This window comes from Bidens hawaiensis, unplaced genomic scaffold (assembly GCF_021521415.1).
Source record: "Bidens hawaiensis isolate Kalapana, Puna unplaced genomic scaffold, B.hawaiensis_p1.1 tig00014335_1, whole genome shotgun sequence".
Taxonomy (NCBI): Eukaryota; Viridiplantae; Streptophyta; class Magnoliopsida; order Asterales; family Asteraceae; genus Bidens; species Bidens hawaiensis.
The window spans coordinates 345,549-356,216 of record NW_027492233.1 but is presented as its reverse complement, the minus strand read 5'-3'; positions in this window follow the sequence as shown (position 1 = coordinate 356,216).

Genomic DNA, 10,668 nt, shown 5'->3' with positions numbered 1-10,668 from the left:
TGAAGCTGCAAGGACCATGATTGCCGATGCAAGCTTACCAGTCACTTTCTGCGCAGAAGCAATCAACATTCCATGCTATGTGCAGAACAGGGTTCTACTAAACAAGGCTCAAAATAAGACTCTATATGAGGTTATCTTCAAAAGAAAACCTTATATGAAGTTCTTAAAGCCTTTTGGATGCAGATGCTCACTGTTAAATACAAAGGACTATTTGAACAAATTCCAGTCAAAATCTCTGGAATGTTTCTTTGTGGGATACTCATCTCATTCAATGGCTTACAGATTCTATATGAATGAGCACATGGTGGTTATTGAGTCTTCAGGCATAATATTCAATGAAAACCACTTCAATAATGTTGAATGCCCCAAATGGATTTTTGACTTGGAAAGATGATCAAGTCTTTCAAAATTTATAATGAAGACATGGATGACAGTATGTACAGAACTAGCTTTGAAGATAATGGAAAGCAAAAACAAGTTGCTCTGGACAGGCTATGGTCATCTGTTGCTCCTGAACCAAATGGATTTAACTTTGAGAGAAGCAACCAAGGAGCAGCTGAAATTGAGATGAATGGACAGGATGCTGCAGTTGAAGTTTCTAATGAAGGTCCAAGTGATGTGGAGAGTGAACCAATTCAAAGTCAACAACCTGCTCAACCTAAAGGGACAAATCAATTTGAAGACAGGTTTAAGCCTTTGTTTGATTCTCTACAAATTGGGTCAAATGAAGCATCATCATCTGAGATTAACCAAATTCAAGAAGCTGATGAAAGTCAAGAAAGAATTGAAAGTGAAACTGCTGAGTTAAACATGACCAATCTTGAGACAAAAGTGTCTGCACAACAAATTGTGCAGACTAATTCTGTTAAAAGAAATCACCCTGCAGAGAATATCATAGGAGACTTGCATGAAAGAGTGACAAGAAGTTCATCTGAAAAGGCAAACATCTGCCTGTATGCAAGCTTTCTATCCCAAGTTAAACCAAAGAACATCAATCAAGCTTTAAAAGACAACAGCTGGGTAGAGGCTATGTAGGAAGAGTTGGCTCAATTCAGAGACTTACATGTATGGGACTTAGTTGACAAGCCCAGAGGCAAGTATGCTATTGGAACCAAATGGGTGTTTAGAAACAAGAAAGATGAGAGGGGAATAGTGATAAAAAACAAAGCAAGATTGGTAGCTCTAGGATGCTTACAAGAAGAAGGAGTGGATTTTGAAGAAGTTTTTGCTCCAGTTGCAAGACTAGAGGCTATCAGGATCTTTTTGGCATATGCAGCATCAATGAACATAAAAGTCTATCAACTTGATGTGAAGTCTACATTCTTAAATGGAAAGATTTATGAGGAAGTTTATGTCACTCAACCTCCAGGATTTGAAGATCTAGTTCATCCTAACAAGGTCTACAAACTCAGCAAAGCATTGTATAGACTGCATCAAGCACCAAGGGCTTGGTATGATGAGTTGTCAAATCATCTGTTGGATAATGGTTTCTGCAGAGGAGCTATTGACAAGACCCTTTTCTACGAAAGATGGAACAAGGATCTGCTGCTGTTGCAAGTATATGTGGATGACATTATCTTTGGCTCTACAAATGAACAAATGTGCAAGGAGTTTGAGCAAGCTATGAAATCCAAATACAAGATGAGCTCAATAGGGGAAATGAATTTCTTCCTTGGATTTCAAGTGCAACAGAAGGCTGATGGAATATTTATTAACCAATCAAAGTATGTTCAAGAGATTCTTAACAAGTTCAAGTGCCAAGACTTCAAGACAGTGTCTACACCAATGGACACACATGAGAAAATGGTACCTGATGAGAAGGGGGAGCCGGTAGACCAGCATGAATATAGGGCCAAGACAGGATCACTGATGTATCTTACATCATCTAGGCCAGATATTATGTTTGCTGTGTGTGTCTATGCAAGATTCCAAGCTAACCCCAAGGTCTCACATATGCTAGCAGTCAAGAGGATCTTCAGATATCTCAAAGGAAAACCAGATTTGGGGATTTGGTATCCAAAGAACCCTTCCTTTGACTTGATGGTCTACACAGATAGTAACTATGATGGCTGCAACATGGGTAGAAAATCAACCTCAGGTGGATGCCAGTTTCTAGGGAACAGGCTGGTGTCATGGCAATGCAAGAAGCAAACTACAGTGTCCATCTCTACGGCTGAAGCTGAGTACATTACTGCTTCTGCCTGCTGTGCACAGGTTTTATGGATTCAAAATCAACTGCTGGATTATGGTCTGAATTTCTTACTTGCTCCTTTTTTAATTGATAATACTGCTGCTATGTTCATTGTTAAGAATCGAGTCCAACATTCTAAGACTAAGCACATTGAAATTAGACATCATTTCATTAGGGACTGTCAAAAAAAGGATTAATAGAAATGAAAAGGGTAGACACATATGATAATTTGGCTTATTTATTCACCAAACCTTTAGATAGAACCAGGTTTCATTTTCTGTTAAAATGCCTAGGAATGATAAATGCTGATGAAGTTTAATTAAGGATGTGTGCTTAAGTGAGATGCTTACTGATTATCTTTGTTACTCACTCTGAATGTTTGCATGATGATTTGCTATGCTTATTTGATCATTCCAATTGCATGAATCATGGATGTGACTGTCCTTGTGTGAAAAATGTGTTATAATTGTTGATTACAACTTTCAGTACTTTGATATGTGCTTGCATGATGTATTTCTGTGATCTAAGTACTTCGAGCATGAATCTGTGCTTAATTCCGTGCTTGTTGCTCCTCGAGCACAAGCAGGAGCACTTGGAAGATTTCTCTAAGTCTTTCGAGCACAGATGTCATAGCTCAGTTGCTCGAGCATAGATTCTTGTCTTGAAAACTTTCCAAGTATTTCGAGCATGACTCTGTGTTTAAAGGTATGTTTGATGTTCTTCGAGCACAAACAACCTTTACTTGAGATTTCTCAAGTAATTCGAGAACAAATGTTTTGTTACTACTGGTCGAGCATGGACATGTGTTCTAGAAAACTTGCTAAGGATTCCAAGCACAAGTCTACTGCTCGAGCACGCAGTTAAGTCTTTCGAGCACAAGCACTGATATGATAGAACTTAAGGTTGCTCGGTAGACTTTCGAGTATGCTCGATGAATGTTTGAGCATGCTCGACAGACTTAATATGTTTCTGTTTGTTCTATGCTCTCTGAATGAATGTGTTTAACATTGGTGAAGTGTGTGCTTGTTAAATGTGCTTAACTGACATCACTGTTTTCAAAATAAATCCTTAAAATGAATTTTTCAAAAGAAATGGTTTTGAAACTGTGAAATATTTTTAACTAAGCAGCACTGTTTTTGGTGATCTCATAAGAGATATGATAAGATTATTCAGTTATGAGCTTTACAGAAGCTTAAAGGTTTTTGGATAGAAAATGTATCCAACATATTGGGAAGTGATAGAAAACTGTTTAAGATAACTAACCCATGGATTATAAGTTTAAAAGGCTTTGAGTACAATCATTGGCATTGTATGGTAGCTTTCCATAATCTATAGTTGTCATATGTGATATAAATCTTAATCTGCTAAGTCTGATGTGGTGAACCGTTAGAAGATAAGGTATGCTCTCTGGCATATCTCTCCGAATGATACGCAGAAAGGTTAATATCCAATCATACACGAGCCTGTTGGTGTTTCTGGTCTAAAAAAATATTTACGATGTATTTGAGCATATATAAATTATTGCTATATAGCAAATTTATCAAAAGAAAAGAAAAACAAAGTTATTGAAAAATAAAACGCTCAAAAATAGTATAAAGAAATAAGTTATCTGATATCAGGACTTAAGGGGCACCAAGGGAACTACAGGGGTAGGGCATTCAAATAAGTCCTAAACACCCTGAACGTAAGGCATGTAAATCCGGATGGCATGTAAGTCCAATGTTCAACCTTATAGTCTGTTATCTAAACAAATATAATATATATATATATATATATATATATATATATATAAACTGCTCACTATGCTAAAACAATTTTGACCAAGGCATCAGGGGGTTGAAGTCAATTCGGGGTGATTTAGAGAAAGCTAAAGAAGCTTTGAGAAGAGATTAGAAGCAACCTGAAAATATAGTGATGACCATTCCTAACTTATGCTTTAATTTAACCTTAAGTGTATCACAAAAAGCAATGACAATTATGCTAAGTTTACCTGCTGTCAACCTGACTCAAGTCATAATAACACTGACCATGAAGTGGTGTGACATTGCCTTAAATAGTCTGATCCCATGTTGAGATTTTTCTATAAAATTGTTTTCAATAAGATATTCAACTGCAATTTGATCTCTTATTTCACCTTAAACAAATTGCTTAAGTCGTCTCACTGTTCTGAAATGACTATATTTTATGCAGATTGCAAGTTGAGCAAAGGAGGTATGTGAACATGTCCAAAATTTATGGACATAAGAGGTGTTGGATTCAAAATCTGAACTGACTCATCCATTTAAGTGTTTCGAGTATGCTATATGTTTTGAAATGTTCATTTATGTATTTCGAGCATACTTTACTTATGTATTTCGAGCATGCTTCGTACTTTCGAGCATCTACTATGATATGAAAATTGATGTTATGTGTTTCGAACATGATTACATGGTAGGATGTCAGACCAAAGTCGTTGAGCACAAAGAAATGATTGATAGGAAACATTTAAGTGTTTCGAGCATAGTTGTGTGCTAGGCATTTTGGTCTGTAAGTTTCGACCTTAGCAAGGCTATGACAAAACTACTAAGTGATTCGAGCATAGAGGTGTGCTAGACACTTAGGTATGAGGATTCGAGCTTGAGAACTTAATGGATCAATTTGTTAAGTAGTTCGAGTAAACTTGTATGCTAGACTCTTAGGTTGATTGTTCGAGTACAGGCATAGGAAGGATTAAATCCACTAAGGCTTTCAAGCATGGATGTGACTCGAGCACATTAAGCTATAGTACTTAAGTAAGTCGAGCAAAGGTTATCCTTAGTGGAGTTGTATCTCGAGCATATGTTTGGTCATGATAGATAAGTAATGTCGAGCATGATGCATTTTCGAGTAAGGGTCAGCAATAAGCATGTTGAGCATGATCCTATACTCGAGCAAGCAAACTAATATTCACTAACTTTTGGCTAAGACTTCGAGCACAAGTTTATTTGAGCAAACTGTCTCAAGTATACTAGTGCTCGAGCCTTACAAACATAAGTACATCGATCAAGGATTGTACCATGTACTCGAGTACAGGGGGAGCCAGCTATTGTTTTGGCTGTATGCTCGAGCAAGGGAGGTACATTAAATTTGAAATTAAATGACACCTGTCGTGCACTAGACGACAAACGAAGGTACTATACTACCCAAAGGGGGACCTAGAAACTTTTTCACATATTTCTTCCTCTTTCCCTTAAACCTAGACGCAAAACCACTCTTGTTCGTGCTTTCCCTGTTTACTTGAAAACTCTGTTACTTGCTCGATTATACTTCAAATACAACCATTAGCTCTGTTTCGACTTCGGTAAGACATCGTTACTCGATAATCGTCACACCGAATTCGAACTAGGGTTTCTTATTGGAATCAATTACTGATTGTTTACTTGTTTTTGCAGGGACGCATATTACTACGGAACAAAACTGGCCCTAAAATTTGAAAAGAGGTACAATATGTGCGCTCAATTGGAGCTTGACGATGAAAATCGAGAGTTGGAGCTAATGATTAATTTTCTAAGGAACTCCAACCTACGAGTAGCTCTTACCGAAAGCCCCATAATTTACAGGAACCATATCTTAGATTTTTGGGGGTCAGCTACTTATATCAATGATGTTAATGGCAAGAGGATTGAGGCCTCTATCCTAAATCATGATGTTGAGATTACAGAAGCCTCAATAAGAGCTGCATTGGACTTGAATGACAATTTTGATGCCCAACCATCCTACTCAGTCCCAAGATTATTAAGAGTCTTTCAAGAGACTATGGGTTACCAAGGAGGTGTGAAGGAGGGACAGTTCCAAAAGGGAAGTTTTCCACTGATATACCGTTTTCTGATCCATCATGCCATCCAGTCCTTATCTCCAAGGAGAGGGACTTGGACACTACTAAGCAGAGAGCTTGGGACTCTCACTATGGCGATTCTATACCAGCAGCCTTTCAATATATCAAGATTCATCTTTCAAGGATTGGTGTCAAACGCTGAAAAGGAAGTAAATCAGAGGTTTCTAACGTATCCTCGATTTCTGCAGATTTTGATTAACAGATTATTACTAGATCTTCAAAGGACAGGAGAAATTTTGAGATTACAAGATCCCAACATCTGCAAAAGAATGAAAGATTCTCAAAGTAAATTTGCAGACAATGATGATTGGGATGTTCTCCCATGGTTTCTTGTACAAGATCTAGGTGCAATTGATGTGCCTAGAACCCCGGGAAACAGTGATGATGAAGAGGATGACGTTGTAGATGATGATGATGATCAAAATGATGATGGGGACAATGGTCCAGAGGGTAATAATGTTATTGTTGAATGTGATGTTGATCATGCCCAAGAAGTTGTTGTTGGTGATGCACCTATGATTGAAAAACCTACTCTTGAAGGAGGTGATGCAGAGATGAGGGTAAATGAAGGAACTAGTGAACCTGTTGAGGGTGAGCCTATGGATAATGATGACTTTGTGGCAAATGTAGTATCCATTGTTGCTGAAACCATCCAACAAATTACTCCACCAGACTTACCACCTCTGGAGGAATATTATGATAAAACTGACTCAATTGGGCTTAATGATGCTAATGACAATACCCCTTCCTCACCTGCTGCCAGTGAACCAGCCTTATCTAACAATGAACCAGCTCAAGACACATATGTCCCTACCCCACCAACATCCCCACTACATAATCCATTTACTACCTCACCACCAGTTTCCCAACCTACTCACGACACACACATTCCAACACCACCATCCTCCCCAGTACAAGACCAACCTGCTACTACAGTTGCTCAACTAACTCACTCACCCCCATAGACCCTGAGCCATATAAGTTACCATCCCCGGAAACAGCTGAATCTAAACCTTTCTCTGAACCTGACTTCAAGCCTACCCAAGAAACACCACCATCCAGTCCAGACATCTATGATCTAATCAATGAGAACATGAACCTAGAATTTGAAAATATCTTGTTAAAAGAAAAGAATGCAGTTTTACAAACAAGGAACAGGGCATTGGAGGCTGCACTGCAGGAAGCTCTACTGAAGATTCGAACCCTAGAGGGGCATTATGAGGTTGAGAAGACCTCAGATGCACCAAAACAGGGGGAGAAAAATGAATGTGAAGATGTAGAGGGCCTAAAAATAATTAAAGATGTGTATGCCAGTACTAATGAAGAGGCTACAGAAGTTGGAACATCAAATGCACTTAACATGATAAATCAAGAGTATCAGGATGGAGAGTCTGAAGTTGAGGGGGAGGTAGAGGAAAAGGATGCAGATATGAAAGAAGAGATACTTAAGCAAATAGCCAAACGAAATATCAAAGGCAAAGGGGTGGCTCTATCTGAAGAAGATCTTCAACCTATTCCAACCCACAAAGATAAATCTGGTGATGAGATCCTAGAAAAGGATAATGTAATTGATCTTGACATTGCTGAGGTGGAATCTGTTAAAACGGCAATGAGACTAATGAATGAAGATCTGGATACCTTAAACCAAAAGGCTCAAGAGGAAAATGATGAAATTCCTCAAGAAGTGCTCGAAGCACTGATTAAAATGAAAGAAAAAGAAGAGGAGAATGAGAAACTAAGGAAGGAGGCAGATAATGCTATCAAGGCCACACTGGAAGCTCTGAAAGGAAAACAGAATATTGATGATCAAGAGCATACACAAACTGATGAGTCAGTGGTAACCGAGCCTGAACAGCCAATCATATCTGAACCAGTGATAACCGAAACTGAAACTGAAACTACAAATCCAGAGGTGGAGACAGATAAAGAACAAGAACTTGGATTGGGTCCAGTTAATCAAGAAGAGGATGAGACTATTGAAGTATCTGCCAGCACAATGGTGAAACTGGTTATAATGAAGGATCTGATAGATATTCTAAACAAGCCAGAAGGGCATCATCCTGAGATAGTAATGGCTGCTAGAAAGGCACAAAGAGATTTTATTGAAATGAGCAAAGAAAGAGAACCAGTGGTTGAAGAACCAGTTGAGACCACTGAACCTGCTATCCATGAAGTTAATGAAGAAGCTAAAGATACTCATGAAAAGGAGCCAGTTACAGAGAATTTTTTATGAAGAACCAAAGACTGATGAACCTGTTGTTGAAGAAATGGTTGATGAAGAACCAGAAATTCAAGTAACACAACCTACCTCACCTATCCCATCCGAACCATCTGAACCTTCTGAATCTTCTGAACCATCTGAACCAGAACCTGAAGTGAGAGAATCACTGAAAAGAAAAGATAAAACTGAACTTGAAACACCAAAATCAAAGAGACAAAAATCAGTGAAAGTGATGGTGTATAAAAGAAGACAAGCTAAACTTGAAGAAAGGAAAAAGGCTCAATCCATGAATGATGAAGAACAAATGATATGAGCACTTCACAACCTTGATGAACAATCTGATGAAAATGATGAAGTGGATGAAGGGGGATCAAAAGATATCAAGAAAGAAAAAGAAGATAGAGATTACTTGATAAGTCTTGACTATGACTTGAAGTATCTACAAAGACTTTCAAGGAAAGCTATAGCCGAAGAAGTTGATGGTTGGAGAAAAAGAAAAACCAGGAAGAGAGTTCTTGATTATAGTTGGTAATAAGCCTGCATTTCTAAACCTACAACCATTTGAAGCAATTGATAAACTATACAAGAGAGCCCTTGTGGATGACATGGCTAATCTGGTTGAAAAGGCAAATAAGAGAAAGAGAACAAGTGTTGATGCTGAATATGAATCTATGAAGTCTAAACACAAGGATATTCAATTTCTGCAAGTCCATGGTTTTGAGTACAACACTCTGATCAAGCTTTCTCTGGATGAATTAAGAAGAAAGGTGCAAGATGTAAAAGACTCTCATCAAAGTAAAAAGAGCTCTGCTGATGTTGAAAGAGAGAAAAAGCTGAAAGAGCAGAAGGAGAAAGAGAGTATTGAGACTGAAAAGAAGAAAGTTGAGGCTAAAGAATGGTTTCAAGATCCTCTGAAAGTTCAAACTTTGAAGGAAATAGTGTTGGGTAAAGGTATGACAAAAGAACAGTTCAATAACATGCCTCATGAACAACTTTTGGAAATATACAATCGAGAGCAAAAATTATATATTGAAACACAAAGAAGATTGGAGGAAGAAAAGAGAAGAATGGAGGAGTTAGTTAGAGCTGAGATGCTTAGTGCCTTATACAAGAAAGGTGTTAGTATGGGAAGATTGATTACTCAAAATGATGAAACTATTAAGAGATGGTATGAAGAGGAGGGGCTTGACAAGACACAAAAGACACAGCAAGGAGGCACAAGCCGAACACCCTTAAGGTATGTGATTGTGAGGCCTGAGCAACCAAGGAATTTAAATATTCCCACAAATCTCTATTATGATAAAAGATCCAAGGCCTTAAGGGTGATCACTGAAGATAAAGAAGAAACTCTGATTATTTTCAGGGATGACCTGAGAAATTTTACCAAAGATCAACTAAGAAAGATGGCTGAATTGAAACTGCATGACAATCAAATTAGAAGCCAATTATCTGGACAACAAAGGAATGACCTCTCAAAATTCATTAAGGAACAATCAGAAAGAGGATTCGCATTCCTAGATCAAAGGAGAAGAACAGTACACAGTCAAGCAGAGAAAGAGAGAAGGCACAAAAGAATCAATGAAGTTCACACCCTTGAACTCTCTCTCTTTGACACCAGCAGAAGGAAATCCCAGGCAAGCAGCTCACATGGCAAAAGGAAGACTTTAAAGGAGTGCTTGGCTATGAGGGAGGAGATGCGAGAACCAAATTCAGGGTGCAGCATAACGGAAGAATCACTTTCATCACCTACAACCAGCACAACGACTCAATCTCCTTGAGGAATGAGTCGGGTATACCCATTGCAGTAATCAGGCATGATGGGGATCTTCAATTTATGCATCCTCAAGATCTCCAAGACATAATTGATGCAGAATTCCCAATTGACTCCTCTGACGCTGTGGAGCTTGATATGATTAAACAAAAAGCAGCCCTTGTCAAACTGAAGAAAGAAAAATCTGACACAAAGAGCCAGAGGAGGAGATAGCAGAAAAGACACTTAATGATGATTATTTGATTTATGTTTATCTTCTTTGTAATTTTGTTTAAGTCGTATTTTTGATGTAAATTTTTAATGTGTAATGCCCAAGTGACAGAATTCCTATTTATGTAATGAAATGACATGTTCTTGAATGATATATCTTTGATGTCTGATACACGTGTAACTCTATGCAGGTATATTTTGGTGCATCTGAGCTTGTTCCAACCTAGGGGGAGATTGTTGGGTCGGATTTTTAATAAGGAAGATTGGAATCTTCTCAACCACCTCAGAAAATGGCTAAGTATGGACTTCGAGCAAGCCTAGACGATCAAGCATGGGTTTACTATTTCGAGTAAGGTCTTCAGAACCTTAAATGGTTAATTCTTCTAAGTGTTAAAGCTTCGAGCAAGCTACACTTCAACGAG